The sequence below is a fragment of the Artemia sp. Qi Xiang Cuo genome, chromosome 2, assembly GCF_049724085.1.
Source record: "Artemia sp. Qi Xiang Cuo chromosome 2, ASM4972408v1, whole genome shotgun sequence".
In the NCBI taxonomy this organism is placed as follows: Eukaryota; Metazoa; Arthropoda; class Branchiopoda; order Anostraca; family Artemiidae; genus Artemia; species Artemia sp. Qi Xiang Cuo.
In genome coordinates, this window is record NC_142795.1 from 57,521,514 (window position 1) to 57,539,548 (window position 18,035).

At 33.7% G+C, this 18,035-nt stretch overlaps 1 pseudogene; it reads left to right on the top strand.

The window, feature by feature from the left end:
- Positions 1–6,819: 6,819 nt before the first annotated feature.
- LOC148955421 (profilin pseudogene) lies at positions 6,820–7,200 on the top strand (annotated as a pseudogene).
- Positions 7,201–18,035: the final 10,835 nt, after the last annotated feature.

Below are 18,035 nucleotides of genomic sequence, written 5' to 3' on the forward strand. Positions count from 1 at the left end.
AATGAAACTACAGAGACAAGTAGGGCCGTATCCAGGTTTTTTCTTCGGTGGGTGGGTGGGGGTCGCAAAAGGATTTTTTTTAAGGTTTTACGTTTAAAAAAAATACATCAAGAATTTCCTGGTATTCATTTTTGTTGTGTTTTATGAGCCGGATTTTTTTTTGGGGGGGGGGGGAGATTCAAACCACTCACCTCCCCCTACTAAACACGGCCTTGGAGACATGGGCCTTTTATTGGACAGGGGGTGCACACAGTTTTACGAGACAGGGGATTTAATTGGGAGGGGAGAATAACACTCCTAGATTGTAAAACACCTTTTCGCGTGTCTTCGTTAAAAAAATTAACAAAAAATCCTTGCCCCCTCACATTTTCCTGAGGTGGTTCCACTGCTAGGTTCAATAGATGGCGCCACTATATAGTAGCATTTTATTATAATTCGTCACTGGTTGAGCTTTTCCAACTAACAATAGCCTCGTTTTTGGGCTGATACAGGTAAAATTGACAAAGATTGTGCTTTCTGGCCATCAATCTGTGTCCAAACGAAAATCCTACAGTTATTAGACGGAAAAACGGAAACCGGTACTGAAAAGCTACAGCTTAGAAGAAACGTTTCAAACGTAACAGGTTTTGGGTTAACTTAGTAGAGTTATGAAGCACAGTTTGGCCCGTATCAGAATTGAGTTGAATGAGTGCCTTTGCCTGGGAGGTCATGACGTCTGTAGGGCATTCGACTCTGGAATATGCACTCAGATGATATTTTCAGCGCATAAATGTGGCGCTGACCAGTTGTTTATTCTAAGTTTTCATAATATGTATCGAAGGCTTTGTGTCCAAGTTAAAGTACCTTCTATTAGTGGATCGATTTTCTTGTGTATGTCAGTACCAGTGAGGAAAGGGATCCAACAGGAGGTTATTTATTCCCCGCCATTGCATAATAATGGCGTCCTTAAGAGCCAGTCATCGTTAAAAATGATTTTGTTTTCCGTGAAATGATCTCTTGCAGGTATAACTTTCGACTCGAGCCATTGATTTTTTCGAAAGGAAGAAAATTCTGATATACTTTGCTCAGCGTATGAACAGATTGTCTTGCATTTCATCCTAGCAAAAGTGAAGTTGTTTGCGTCTTGTAGAAGAGTAGTGAATTCAAAAAATTACATTGTTAAGTTTGTTGATCATGACGTTGTGGTATCGGATTATATTATTTATTTAGGAATGCCTATTGGGTCGAGTATGATTTTGACACGTGCCCTGCAGATATGCCCTTTTGGCGAAAAGGTGAGAAAAAAGTATGAGCTCTGTCATCAACAAAAAGGAATTTAATAAATTCGAATTTGAACCTGATTTAACGAATTCAAATTTAACAAATTCGAGCCCGATTGTATAATGCTATGGTTATATTGCATTTTTTTAGCCAAGTCTCCATTTTGAATATTTTTTTCGCAAGTGATAAAAGATAGATGCGTTTATATTTTGAAAGATGTGTTTAGTATGCTAAATTTTGTTTAATTTACGACCGTAGACAAAGAATTCGTCGGTGTCGACCCTATTGCAGCCCTTAATAAGCGTCTGACAGAATTCTCAATGTCAGTCGAGACTAGTAGCCTTGCCGTTGAAATTCGTCCTTAAGTACCTGTGTTTGTGTACATAGTAACTCAGTTTTCGTTCATTCTTGTTGTTTTTGTAGTGCGTAGTGTTTTTTGTGTCTATTCCTTCCATTTGTGGTCTTGTACCGATCTTCAAATGGGCAATGACATTAACTATCTATCTAATGCAGCAACTTAGCTGAAAAAAAAACAAATAATAGCAATAGCAATAAGAAGCTTAAACACAACCTCAACTGCTGCAATCCAAATGGATGGACGTTGAATTGATCAAATATATCAGTTGTCAAAATCATATTATTAGTCTATCTCTAGAAATAGGAAAACTACACTTCCATTGCTGTCTTTGGTCGACATATTCTCTACCTTTTCTAAAACCACACTGTTCTTCTCTTTAAACTCTGTCTACAGCATCTCTCAGTCTAAAAAGTATCATATTACTAAGTAATGTTTTACCTAGAGAGACCAGAATAATGCCTCGATAATTACCACACTCACTCTTATCACATTTCTTATCCAGTGGTTTAATTTGGATTAATAGAGCTCTTTACTTTTCTTTGAAAACTTATTTTGTGGAAAGTTTTTCAAATTAATACAAATATGACACCATCATTCAGCCAGGGGGATGGCGCCCCCTCCTTTGCCCCCTTATGGGCACCCATGATGACCGTAATCAAAGCTGGATTTAAACCAACTTTAATTAAAAGTTTATCTTTCTATGTTCACGGCTCTTTATTTAGCTTTAGCTACACAAGCTTTTATTTTCAAGCCACAAAATCAGAACGAACTTTGATCCAAAAAGCTAATTAATTATGTTCCTCTGAGGACAAGACCGTATCCAGGGAGGATACGCTCTTGTGCTCACTCCGCTCTTTAAATGCTCACTCCGTGACAAAAATTTAAATTTTAGTTTTTTGGGATTGAAGGGGCAAAAAAAGGTACCTAGGTTAGGTTACGTATTTAATATATATTATGTCTATTTGATATATATTATGTTATTATATATATAAATATATATAACAATATATATTTATTTTGCATGTGATACAGGTTAAACTGATAGGTCTGTAATTACTTGGATCTGATTTGCTTTCTTTTTTAAAGAGGGGAATCACTGCTGCTTGCTTCCATTTATCAGGCAGGTTCCCTGTTTGTAGAGACTTGAGAAAAATGTAGTGCAATGGCGCTGCAATTTCTTGTGTCAGCTATTTGAGTATGGTACTCTAGGATATAGGCCATCTGGACCTTCTGATTTGTAAGGGTTTAGATTTTTTAGTTTTATGTAGACCATTTGTATTGTTAGTTCTATTTCTTCAAATTTGCCTGCGTCTAGTGGCTGACATTCCTCTTGACTTTCATCTTTGTCCCTCTCTGTTGTGAAGACTGTGGAAAACTGCTGATTTAGTAGGTTGGCTTTAGCTATTGGGTCACTGATTGTTAAATTTGTTGCTGAGTTTCTAAGATCGGGAAAAACCGGCTGTTCTTTTCTTTTTGAGTTCACGAAGTTCTAAGTTGCAATGCAATAGAAAAAATCCAAAGGAGGGCTACTAAATTTGTTCCAATCACTTAGAGACTTATCATACCAAGATCGTTCGAAAAAACTGTCGCTCCCAAGCCTCTCATACCGATTTTTAAAGGAGATCTTATTGAAGTATACAAAATATGCAACAGACACTACGACAACATCCCTCCAGAAGAGATAATAACATTCAAGAATAATAACCTGAGAGGTCACGAGTTTAAGCTAACTGAAGAACGTTTCAGAAGAGATGTTGGGAGATGGGCATTCAGCAACCGCATTGTCTCCGAGTGGAATGCACTATCATCAGACACTGTTAACTCAGATTCAGTCAATGCATTTAAGAACAAAATTGACAAACATTATAGTGATAAAGCATTTGATTATTTAAATTTTTGTAGATAGAGGCGCAAGCCTGTTTTTGCAATATATTATTATTGTTATTATTATTATTATCCAAATCTTCCCAACTAAGTTTAGCCGTTGGCTCACCCTTCCTCTTTTTTGTTTTAGTCTCCTCCTCCTCCATAGTAGGACGTTCATCAGTTTCATTGGATTCGTTTTGTGCCTCTAGAATCTTTGAAGCGGTTATTATGGCATCATTTTTTGCATGACTTTACAGGATATAAAGAAGAGCTAAAACAGAAAGGGCGCGAGCAATTTAAAAATATTGCTGTTTTTGTGCAAACTTCGTATTCTCCCTCATCATATTTACTATAATTGTGACCCCATTGTTGTTCGTGTAGTGGTTGAAGCTGGTGTTATTAAAACAGGGACTCCTCTATGCGTCCCATCAAAAGAGTTTATGGAAATTGGTGTTGTAAAATCGGCCAATATTAAACTTACTATGTATCAAGTGCCTGGAGAGATTCCAAGGGGTAAATATGGAGCATATTAAAAGTCTTTAGACGCTATTGGTTATTTTTATGGAAATTTCATTGTGCTACTGAAATATGTTTTAGTATTTCTTAATTGTTATCTTACAAACACATTTACTAATAACCCTAACAGGCTCGTTTTCGCCATAATTGAAAAACATTGCTTTTCCTTCGCTGTTGATAGGTATGCTTGTATATATATTTTTATTGCTGCTACATAAACTGCAATTGCTCCTTCCAAAATTAATATACGAATTTTCTAAGAAGTACGCCTCCGTATATTCACTGTGTTGTCGAACATTTTCCATTGCATCTATAAACTGTTCCGCAGTTGCCAATCCATACCTTGGAAGCTTTTCGTTAAACTGACAACATTTCTTTTGGATATTGCTATGAAGCTTTGCCAAAGCATTTCTAGCCGACTTTTCAACAGCATCCGCTCTTTCAAAGAGAATTTTAATCTGTAATTTCGAATACTTTTCGTGATCCCGATAAAACATGCGTAAAATGTTTCTCAATTTACAAAGATCAGCCTGCATTTTTGCCATCTTCTTGTATTTCTGAATGTAATTTTTCCCTTTGTCCTTATGCGTTCTTCGGTACAACCTCGCAGAGAATTTAATTTTTTCATTATAGCTTTTGTCACCCCAGTATCTACCCATTATTCTGGTAGCAACTTTTTTCTTATGTTTGTTTCGGTAATCTATATCGTTATCATACCTTTCCTTGCTCTTTTGTTTCGCTGTCTCAATTTTCCCTTCTCGATACCCCTGATCCGTAAGATACCTCTGTTTTGCTCTGTCATATTTCATTTTCTTAAATCCTGGATCACAAGACATCTTAGTAGCAATCCTTACGCGTGCTCGAGCTTTATTGCGTTTGGTGGCATTTTTATCTCTTTTAAATAAACTTTTCTGATATTTCAGGATGTTAGCTTTATTTTTTGTGTAGTAAAGTTTTCTATTAGTAGAAATTTGGATTGTTCTATTTTGATATTGTTTTTGGTTATTCTTTCTTTTTTTCCACTCGCGTGAGACCATATTTTTTCAAGGTTTAAAATTATTAAGCACACAAAATCCCGTGTCGAGTATCTAAAACCTAGCATAAAACAAAACTAATTTTAAAATTTTCAGGTATTTATCTTGTTTGAATTACAAAATTAGTATTATTGGTTAGACACCATAAATATTTTTGCAGTTTACATAATAAGTTTAGTGATTCTGGACTGAAAACTAAAATAATTGCAATTATGAGACAATAATATGGAGATATGTACTTTACGGGTTACAAACCAAAAAAAGCTTGGTTCCAGGATACAATAATAAATTTGAACTGAGATGAAAAAAAAATTTCTTCCAGGAGACAAAAAGCAAAACTAATTTTAGAATTTTCATGTATTTTTGTTGTTTAAATTAAAAAATTACTATTACTGATTAGGTATCATAAATATTTTTGCAGTTTACATAATAATTTTAGCGATTAAGCCAAAAAAGAAAATTTTGGTTCCAGGAGTTTCGGTTACTATTGAGACAAGTAGCTATTATTACTATAGAGTTCATTACATGGACTGTTTTATTGCTTCAAAATTCAAATATCTTTGAAAAGACTGCAGTATGAAAATACATCAAAAATGCAATTTTTTTGACAAAATTGATTCTACTTTAAAAATTATTTTAATTTTAAATACAAAAGTGACTAGATGTTGCAATTTCCTTTAAAATGAGCTATTATACAGCTCTCTATGATTTTCCAGTGCCCAGCTAGCTGAGCAGAAAAAAAAAGCGGAAAGAAAAAAAAATACCGTTTTTGGAGAAAAACTTGGTAAAAGTCAATTTTCTTGATTTTCAAGCCAATATATTTTCTTTGTTATTCAAGCCAAAGGGCGGTAAGTTTCCTTTATAGAGGATTCGGACAAGGCGGTTCTAATGGTGTACTTTTTGTTATGATCTGACTCTTTTTTTAGGAGTTGGGGGGTTTTATATTTCTTGACATTGGAGGTGATCGTCTCTTACTAGGTTGCTAGCTACCGCTGCAACCCGGAACCACAATATTCTCCACATGAGGCATGTAATTTCTTTCCGTTTTTTTTCTCCTCAGCTAGCGGGTCACTGGAAAATTATAGAGAGCTTAATAATTGTTAATTTTAAACGACATTACTATATTAGTGTCTTTTGTAATTAAAATAACATCAGGAATCATCGGATTCATCGAGTCATCAGATATAGCTATAGTAGATATTCTTATTAACATCCTATTGCATGAAAAAATAAAAATATTATTTTTAACATTATAAAACGTATGTAGATATTTTTATGTAAAATGCAGTATTTCTTTTAGGGTTGTAACAAAAAATACAATTCTTTTAGGGTTTGAAAAAAAACCTGCTTGTTTTAGGGTTTTAACAAAATTCCGATTCGCCAACTGAAATTAGATTAATTCCTGAAAATTTTAAATAAAATAATTTTATTTAGCTGCTAACTGCAAAATTATTTATGATGTCTGAGGAATAGTTTTTATTTTTTAATTCAAAAAAAAAAATAAAAAATTAAAATTAGTTTTGTTTTTTGTTAGTTTCTAACTACTAAAATCTAATTCGTCATTTGAAACTAAAATAATATCTAAAAATTTTAAACAAAATGATTTTATTTAACTGCAAACTGCAAAAATTTTTATCGTGTCTGAGAAATAATTTTAATTTTCTAATTCAAATCAGAAAAATACCTAAAATTTTTTAAATTAGTATACTTTTCGTTTTGCTTCAAGTGACTCGTTACGTTAGTTTATGGGGTGAAAATATATTATTGAATTGAATAATTATTAAGATGAATTCTTGGATTGATCATATTAAAAGTCAATTGCTATCAAAAGGTATTTCGGAAGCTGCTATTATTGGTGTTGATGGGTCAGTTTGGGCAAAGTCTAGGGATTTTTCTGCCACAGCAGCTGAATTGAAAGCGTTTATATCAAAATATGGTTCACATGAATTTTCTGGAAACGGTATTATGATGGGAGGAATGAAGTATTTTTACCTTTTAAGGGATCATGGTGTTGTACGGGCAAAAAAGGGACAAAATGGCTTTCATGCAATGAAGCTGAAACAATTGTATATTATAGCTCTGTATGATGTGATAAACTGCCCACCACCTGAAGCTGCAATTACAGTGGAAAATTATGGTAATTATTTATCTAAAAGTGGGTATTGAAAAAGCACTTTAAGCATAGAAATCTGAAAGGAAAATGAAACAGCATGAAATTGTTTGAAATGGAAGTTGTAAGGATTTTAAATGAGAACCATGGGTTTTGGTGGTAGTAATATAGTGAAGGACGATCGCGTCTCCATAACAAAAACTACAATCACTTAAAACCCTTGCATTGACTGTGGAGAGAGCGTCATCCTCAAACCAAATAACAGAAAGTTTACTATACAGGGGTTTTGGAAAAGGCAGTTCAATGGTGTACTTTTTGTTTTGATCTGACTCTTTTTTTAGGATTTAGGGGTTTTTATATTTCTTAACATTGGACCTGATCGTCTCTAACTAGGTTGCTAGCTACCGCTGCAACCCGGATAGCTACCGCTGCAACTCGGATAACTTATAATACTTCAGTTACTATGGACAAAAGTTAATTCTTTAATGTAATGCCAAGCTATCTGTTGAAAAGAAAGAAAAAAGAAAAAAATATGCTATTTGTAGAGAGTAACGTGGTTAAACTCAATTTTCTTGATTTTCAAGCCAATATATTTCCCTTGCTGTTCAAGTCAAATGACGGAAAGTTTCCTATACAGGGGTTTCAGACAAGGTGGTTCTAATGGTGTACTTTTTGTTTTGACCTGACTCCTTTTTTAGGAGCAATGGGTTTTTATATTTCTTAACAATGGACTCGATCGTCTCTTAAGAGGTTGCTAGCTACCGCTGCAACCCGGATCACTTTTTACGTTATATATTATAATATAATACGAGAAAATTTAATATCTTTGTATCTTTACAACTTTATATTCTTTCTTTATTATAATGTTTTAAAAATAATTTGTTTTAGTTACAAAAGGTTTTTAACCCTATTAATTTCCTTTAAAATAAGCCATTGAACAGCTCTCTACGATGTTCCAGTGCCAAGCTATCTCTGGAAGAGAAGAAGAAGAAGAAACCCGGATTTCAATTAACATGGGCTAGATGTCGTTCCTTACTATAACACTATGAAAAGACATCAAAATTATTTTTCATTATTTTTCACCTAGGAGAAGGGGGTTCGATTCCCCGTCAGGGAGAACTTTTAATATGTTGAATTAAAAGCACTATCTTTTCAATTTAAAATTTAAAAAAGAAACTTGTTTATTTACATTCTAGCTGAAATAATGAAGATAATATGAATGAACCACAGGGTTCAGTTTCTTTGGACTTGAGTTCGTTTTTTAACTATAAATACAAACAGGAAAAAGCCTACGGCTTTTTCTTCTTTTAAATAGTAAGAGACGAAACTCAAAAAATCAAGTAGCTAACTAAGTGCAATGTACTAAATGGTTTGTTATTTCAGTGATCGTCTTTTAATGTATTACGTCATGTCACTTATTACGTCATATATGGTTATTAGTAGATAATCGGTAAAATATTCGTTCTTTATTATAAAATCCCTTTTATAGTATCGATCCTTTGTGTACAACCCAGAATCGTTCTTTAATGTAATCAAATATCTTTGAAAAGACTACAGTATGAAAATACATCAAAAATGCAATTTTTTTGACAAAATTGATTCTACTTTAAAAGATATTTTCTTTTTAATTACAAAAGTGACTAGATGTAGCAATTTCCTTTAAAATGAGCTATTATACAGCTCTCTATGATTTTCCAGTGCCCAGCTAGCTGAGGAGGAAAAAGAAGCGGAAAGAAAAAAAATATCCTGTTTAGGCAGAATGTTGTAGTAGCTGCCACTTTCCTTGATTTTCAAGCCAATATATTTCCCTTGCTGTTCAAGTCAAGGGACAGAAATTTTACTATACATAGGTTTCGGACAAGGCGGTTCTAATGGTGTACTTTTGAATTTGATCTGACTCCTTTTCTAGGAACTATGGGTTTTTACATTTCTTAACATTGGACGTGATCGTCTCTTACTAGGTTGCTAGCTACCGCTGCAACCCGGATTACTATCTCTGTTTTTTTGTAGTACTGATTTTTTAACTTGCGTGTAGCTTGCTTTGATCTAACCATTATGCATTCATGAATGAGACCATTTACAGTTTTGACGTTTCTTATATAGTAATTATGACGTCACTGCATCAAAAATACAGTTTTTAGTGGAAAAATTTATTCTCTTTTAGAAATAATTTATTTTAGTTACAAAAGGTTTTTAACCCAATTAATTTCCTTCAGGATTAGCCATTGAACAAATGGCTACGATGTTCCAGTGCCAAGCTATCTGTGGAAACAAAAGAAAGAAAGAAAAAAATATCCCGTTTGGGGAGAATAACGTGGTTAAAGTCAATTTTCTTGATTTTAAAGCCAATATATTTCCCTTGAAGTTCAAGCCAAGGGACAGAAAGTTTCCTATACAGGGGTTTCGGACAAGGCGGTTCTAAAGGTGTACTTTTTGTTTTGATCTGACTCCTTTTTTAGGAACTATGGTTTTTTTTATTTCTTAACATTGGACGTGATCGTCTCTTACTAGGTTGCTAGCTACCGCTGCAACCCGGATAGTAAAAAATGTTGTTATGAAAGTAATATGATTTTATAAAAACTACAGGTAACTTAGTAAAGAAGGTACAATTTTCTGCAAAATTAATTACTTTTGTAATTAAAAATAAAATACTTTAAAAAGTATTTTATTTTTAATTACAAAAGTGACTAGATGTTGCAATTTCCTTTAAAATGAGCTGTTTTAGAGCTCTCTATGATTTTCCAGTGCCCAGCTAGGTGAGGAGAAAAAAAAACGGAAAGAAAAAAATATCCCGTTTGTGGAGAATAACGTGGTTAAAGTCAATTTTCTTGATTTTCAAGCCAATATATTTTCTTTGTTATTCAAGCCAAAGAGCGGTAAGTTTCCTTTATATGGGTTTTGGAGAAGGCAGTTCTAATGGGGTAATTTTTGTTTTGATCTGAATCTTTTTTGAGGAGTTAGGGGTTTTTATATTTCTTAACATTGGACGTGATCTTCTCTTACTAGGTTGCTAACTACCGCTTCAACCCAGAAATAGTTACTATGTGCCGTGGTTTGTTCTTTACTAGGTTTCAGCTATATCCGATGAAATTTATGCTATAAGAGATCATAAAACAATTAATTAGCTTTTTATATATATCTCATATGGTTTAGTGGTTTAGGGTAGTTGACTTTCAATTAATTGTCTTGGGTTCGAATCCCGGTGTGGTAATTTTTTTTAAACAAAATTAGATGAAATTAATTAGCTAATTTGACATGACATAGTAGGTAACTAAGGGCAAGAGTTCGTTCTTTACTATAACAACCAGGATAACGTCAGTTACAACTTGGAATTCGTTTTATGCTATATCATTACCAACAGGAAAAAGCCTACGGCTTTTTCTTCTTTGAAATAGTAAGAGACGAACCACAAGTAAGTACCCCTGGAACCACCATATATCAGTTACTATGCATGAGCGATCGTTCTTTACTGTAAATATCATTACAAACAGGAAAAATCCTACGGCTTTTTCTTCTTTGAAATAGTAAGAGACGATCCTAAAGCAATCAAGTAGCTATCTAAGTCCAATGTATGCAGTGGTATGTTATTCCAATGATCGTATTGTAATGTAATTTTCTCGATTTTCAAGCCAATATATTTCCTTTGCTGTTCAAGCCAAGGGACTGAAAGTATTCTATACAGGGATTTTGGACAAGGCGGTTCTAATGGTGTACTTTTTGTTTTGATCTGACTTTTTTTTAGGAACTATGAGTTTTTATATTTCGTAACATTTGGACGTGATCATCTCTTACTAGGTTGCTAGCTACCGCTGCAACCCAGACTAGGTTGCTAGCTACTGCTGCAACACGGATAATTGACAAACACCATTTATGATGAGCTATATTCGTCCTTTATGTAACTACACCTGGAACCACCATATATCAGTTAGTATGGGAGAGAGATCGTTCTTTACTGTAAACTTTATTATAAATATTTCCCTTGCTGTTCAAGCCAAAGGGCGGTAAGTTTCCTTTCAAGGAGTTTCGGACAAGGCGGTTCTAATGGTGTACTTTTTGTTTTGATCTGACTCCTTTTTTTTAGGAACTATGGGTTTTTACATTTTTGAATATTGGACGTGATCGTCTCTTACTAGGTTGCTAGCTACCGCTGCAACCCGGATTACAAACAGGAAAAAGCCTAAGGCTTTTTCTTCTTTGGAATAGTATGAGACGAACCTCAAAGAATCAGGCAGCTAACTAAGTCCAGTATACGCAATGGGTTGTTCTTCTAATAATCGTCTTTTAGTTTGGCGTTTCTTACTAGGTTGCTAGCTACCACTTAAACCCGGATTATATAATTAATAAGTTGCTAGCTACCGCTGGAACCTAGATATTCTTATTTCTGCTACTATGGGCTAAGGTTCGTTCTTTCATGTAAAACTAGCGAAACATTTTTTAAGTCTGATGAAGATTTAACTAATGTGTCAAAAGTAAGGTTGCAAGTCGACGATTTTGTTTTGGCCTTATTATAATTGGTATGGTGAAATAATAATATGCATATGGTTCTTAAATCATACTTCTTTATGGTCCCATATGGTCTAGTGGCAAGGATAGTTCACTTTCACTCAATAGGCCCGGGTTCGATTCCCGGTGTGGAAAATTTTTAACTCTATAATCTTCGAACAATTTGAACCTTTTATAATTTATAATGATGTATAATATAAATACTGTGAAGTTGCCTATGCAAGTTAGTATAGGGAAGAGTTCGATCTTTATTATAACATTACTATTACTGATTAGGCATCATAAATATTTTTGCAGTTTACATAATAATTTTAGCGATTAAGCCAAAAAAGAAAATTTAGGTTCCAGGAGTTTCGGTTACTATTGAGACAAGTAGCTATTACTACTATAGAGTTCATTACCATGAACTGTTTTATTGCTTCAAAATTCAAATATCTTTGAAAAGACTGCAGTATGAAAATACATCAAAAATGCAATTTTTTTGACAAAATTGATTCTACTTTAAAAAGTATTTTATTTTTAATTACAAAAGTGACTAGATGTTGCAACTGCCTTTAAAATGAGCTATTATACAACTCTCTATGATTTTCCAGCTCCCAGCTAGCTGAGCAGGAAAAAAAAGCGGAAAGAAAAAAATATCCCGTTTGTGGAGAATAACGTGGTAAAAGTCTATTTTCCTGATTTTCAAGCCAATATATTTTCTTTGTTATTTAAGCCAAAGGGCGGTAAGTTTCCTTTATAGAGGATTCGGACAAGGCGGTTCTAATGGTGTACTTTTTGTTTTGATCTGACTCTTTTTTAGGAGTTGGGGGGTTTTATATTTCTTAACATTGGAGGTGATCGTTTCTTACTAGGTTGCTAGCTACCGCTGCAACCCGGATTAACATTGGACGTGATCGTCTCTTACTAGGTTGCTAGCTACCGCTGTCATGAAATAACATCATTACGCCATGAAGTCATAATTACTATTTAAGAACGACAAAGAATGGCGTAATAATGTTATTTCATGACGTCATCGCGTTGCGATATTATTTCATGACGTCTTCAGAAACAACAACATAATGTCGTGTTTTTGAGCATGAAAAGACATCAAAAATGCAGTTTTTGTTGGAAAAATTTATTCTCTTTTAGAAATAATTTATTTTAGTTACTAAAGATTTTTAACCCAATTAATTTCCTTTAAAATGAGCTATTGAACCACTCTCTACGAGGTTCCAGTGCCAAGCTATCTTTGGAAAAGAAACAAAAAAAAAGAGAAAATAAATTATGCCATTTGTGGAGAATAACGTGGTTAGAGTCAATTTTTTTGATTTTCAAGCCAATATATTTTCTTTGTTATTCAAGACAAATGACAGAAAGTTTAATATACAGGGGTTTCGGACATGGCGGTTCTAATGGTGTACTTTTTGTTTTGATATGACTCCTTTTTTTAGGAGATATGGTTTTTTTATTTCTTAACATTGGACGTGATCGTCTCTTACTAGGTTGCCAGCTACCGCTGCAACCCGGATATTGTTAAGTTGCCTATAAAATTTAGTATATGCAAGAGGTCGTTCTTTATTATGATAAAATATTCGTTCTTTATTATAACCAAGCTATCTGTTAAATTACTAACCTATACTATAATTAAGTGGCGTATAAACTTTAGTATAGGCAAGGAGTTGTTCTTTATTATAATAAACTACATCATTATAATAACACTGTTTGTCACTATCAATTTTCGCATCTCGATACGCCTGGTCGGTTGAATACCTTTGCTTTTCTCTTTTCAAGATGCTATCTCTGTTTTTTCGGTAGTACTGTTTTTTTAACTTGCGTGTAGCTTGCTTCATTGAAACCATTATGTAACCATTAGTTGAATGTTTATGTCACGTATCAAGTATCAAGAATCTAACAAAAAATTAAACTAATTTTTAAATTTTCACGTATTTTTCTAGTCTAAATTAAAAGATTAAAACTATTGTTCAGACACCATAAATATTTTTGCAGTTTATAACCTTAGCAATTCTGAACTAAAAACGAAAATAAAATAAAAATTAATTTTTTCAATTTTTACGTCACGTCGCTCATTAAGTCATATATGGTTATTAGTACACAATAGGTTTTAGATATTACGTCATGTCACTTATTACTTCATATATGGTTATTAGTAGATAATCGGTAAAATATTCGTTCTTTATTATAATTTAATTACAAAAGGCACTAGATGTTGCAATTTCCTTTAAAATGAGCTATTATACAGCTCTCTATGATTTTTCAGTGCCCAGCTAGCTGAGGAGGAAAATCAAGCGGAAAGAAAAAAATATCCCGTTTGTGGAGAATAACGTGGTAAAAGTCAATTTTCTTGATTTTCAAGCCAATATATTTTCTTTGCTGTTCAAGCCAAGGGACTGAAAGTATTCTATACAGGGATTTCGGACAAGGCGGTTCTAATGGTGTACTTTTTGTTTTGATCTGACTTTTTTTTAGGAACTATGAGTTTTTATATTTCGTAACATTGGACGTGATCGTCTCTTACTAGGTTGCTAGCTACCGCTGCAACCCAGACTAGGTTGCTAGCTACTGCCGCAACCCGGATAATTGAAAAACACCATTTATGATGAGCTATATTCGTCCCTTATGTAACTACACCTGGAACCATCATATATCAGTTAGTATAGGAGAGAGATCGTTCTTTACTGTAATCTTTATTATAAATATTTCCCTTGCTGTTCAAGCCAAAGGGCGGTAAGTTTCCTTTCAAGGAGTTTCGGACAAGGCGGTTCTAATGGTGTACTTTTTGTTTTGATCTGACTCCTTTTTAGGAACTATGGGTTTTTACATTTTTGAATATTGGACGTGATCGTCTCTTACTAGGTTGCTAGCTACCGCTGCAACCCGGATTACAAACAGGAAAAAGCCTAAGGCTTTTTCTTCTTTGGAATAGTATGAGACGAACCTCAAAGAATCAGGCAGCTAACTAAGTCCAATATAAGCTATTGTTTGTTCTTCTAATGATCATCTTTTAGTTTGGCGTTTCTTACTAGGTTGCTAGCTACCACTTAAACCCGGATTATATAATTAATAAGTTGCTAGCTACCGCTGGAACCTAGATATTCTTATTTCTGCTACTATGGGCTAAGGTTCGTTCTTTCATGTAAAACTAGCGAAACATTTTTTAAGTCTGATGAAGATTTAAGTAATGTGTCAAAAGTAAGGTTGCAAGTCGAAGATTTTGTTTTGGCCTTATTATAATTGGTATGGTGAAATAATAATATGCATATGGTTCTTAAATCATACTTCTTTATGGTCCCATATGGTCTAGTGGCAAGGATAGTTCATTTTCACTCAAAAGGCCTGGGTTCGACTCCCGGTGTGGAAAATTTTTAACTCTATAATCTTCGAACAATTTGAACCTTTTATAATTTATAATGATGTATAATATAAATACTGTAATCTTAACTATAGTGAAGTTGCCTATGCAAGTTAGTATAGGGAAGAGTTCGATCTTTATTATAACATTACTATTACTGATTAGGCATCATAAATATTTTAGCAGTTTACATAATAATTTTAGCGATTAAGCCAAAAAAGAAAATTTAGGTTCCAGGAGTTTCGGTTACTATTGAGACAAGTAGCTATTATTACTATAGAGTTCATTACCATGAACTGTTTTATTGCTTCAAAATTCAAATATCTTTGAAAAGACTGCAGTATGAAAATACATCAAAAATGCAATTTTTTTGACAAAATTGATTCTACTTTAAAAAGTATTTTATTTTTAATTACTAAAGTGACTAGATGTTGCAATTGCCTTTAAAATGAGCTATTATACAACTCTCTATGATTTTCCAGTGCCCAGCTAGCTGAGCAGGAAAAAAAAGCGGAAAGAAAAAAATATCCCGTTTGTGGAGAATAACGTGGTAAAAGTCTATTTTCCTGATTTTCAAGCCAATATATTTTCTTTGTTATTCAGGCCAAAGGGCGGTAAGTTTCCTTTATAGAGGATTCGGACAAGGCGGTTCTAATGGTGTACTTTTTGTTTTGATCTGACTCTTTTTTAGGAGTTGGGGGGTTTTATATTTCTTAACATTGGAGGTGATCGTTTCTTACTAGGTTGCTAGCTACCGCTGCAACCCGGATTAACATTGGAAGTGATCGTCTCTTACTAGGTTGCTAGCTACCGCTGTCATGAAATAACATCATTACGCCATGAAGTCATAATCCGGGTTGCAGCGGTAGCTAGCAACCTAGTAAGAGACGATCACGTCCAATGTTAAGAAATATAAAAACCCATAGTTCTTAAAAAAAGAGTCAGATCAAAACAAAAAGTACACCATTAGAACCGCCTTGTCCGAAACCCCTGCATAGTAAAATTTCTGTCCCTTGGCTTGAACAGCAAGGGAAATATATTGGCTTGAAAATCAAGAAAAGTGGCAGCTACTACAACATTCTGCCTAAACGGGATATTTTTTTCTTTTTTTTTTCTTTTTTTTTATTTTTTATTTTCCACAGATAGCTTGGCACTGGAACATCGTAAAGGGTTGTTCAATAGCGCATTTTAAAGGAAATTAATTGGGTTAAAAATCTATAGTAACTAAAATAAATTATTTCTAAAAGAGAATAAATTTTTCCACCAAAAACTGCATTTTTGATGTCTTTTCACACTGCAGTCTTTCAAACATAATCGTATACCAGCGGTAAGAATTGAACCCACGCCTCTGAAGAGACTGGTGGCTAACACCAGTGCCTTGGACCACTCGGCTAGGCTGCCTCTCATAAATAAATATATATGTGAATTTGGGTTGCAGCAGTAGCTAGCAACCTAGTAATAGACGATCAGTCCAATGCTAAGAAATATAAAAACCCAAAACTCCTAAAAATAGAGTCAGATCAAAACAAAAGTACATCATTAGAAATACCTTGTCTGAAACCCTACTAGATAAATAATGAACGTCATCATAGTTTTATATTAGAGCTATGACGTGAATAGATTATAATAAAGAACGACCTCTTGCCTATACTAAATTTTATAGGCCACTTAACTATAGTATAGGCTAGTGCAGTTATATTTAAGGTCAATATATTAAAATTTTCCACTTAAAGACGGTCATTGGAATAAAAACCCAATACATACATTTGATTTAGTTAGCTACTTGATTGTTTGAGACTAGTCTCTTACTATTTCAAAGAATTTACAGTAAAGAACGATCTCTCTCCCATACTAACTGATATATGGTGGTTCCAGGTGTATCCGGGTTGCAGCGGTAGCTAGCAACCTAGTAAGAGACGATTACGTCCAATATTAAGTTATAATAAAGAACGAATATTTTACCGATTATCTACTAATAACCATATATGACGTAATACGTGACATGACGTAATATCTAAAACATATTTTGTACTAATAACCATATATGACTTAATGAGCGACGTGACGTAAAAATTGAAAAAATTAATTTTTATTTTATTTTCGTTTTTAGTTCAGAATCAATAAAGTTATAAACTGCTAAAATATTTATGGTATCTGAACAATAGTTTTAATCTTTTAATTTAGACTAGAAAAATATCTGAAAATTTAAAAATTAGTTTAAGTTTTTGTTAGGTTCTTGATACTTGATACGGGACATAAAAATTCAACTAATGGTTACATAATGGTTTCAATCAAGTTACAGTAAAGAACGATCTCTCGCCAATAGTAAATGATATACAGTGGCGCCAGGGGTAGCTAAAAGTACATAAAAGGATCAATAGGGTTCGTCGTAATCCGGGTTGCAGCGGTAGCTAGCAACCTAGTAAGAGACGATCACGTCCAATGTTAAGAAATATAAAAACCCATAGTTCTTAAAAAAAGAGTCAGATCAAAACAAAAAGTACACCATTAGAACCGCCTTGTCCGAAACCCCTGCATAGTAAAATTTCTGTCCCTTGGCTTGAACAGCAAGGGAAATATATTGGCTTGAAAATCAAGAAAAGTGGCAGCTACTACAACATTCTGCCTAAACGGGATATGTTTTTCTTTTTTTTTTGTTTTTTTTTTATTTTTTCTTTTGGCACTGGAACATCGTAAAGGGTTGTTCAATAGCGCATTTTAAAGGAAATTAATTGGGTTAAAAATCTATAGTAACTAAAATAAATTATTTCTAAAAGAGAATAAATTTTTCCACCAAAAACTGCATTTTTGATGTCTTTTCACACTGCAGTCTTTCAAACATAATCGTATACCAGCGGTAAGAATTGAACCCAAGCCTCTGAAGAGACTGGTGGCTAACACCAGTGCCTTGGACCACTCGGCCAGGCTGCCTCTCATAAATAAATATATATGTGAATTTGGGTTGCAGCAGTAGCTAGCAACCTAGTAAGAGACGATCAGTCCAATGCTAAGAAATATAAAAACCCAAAACTCCTA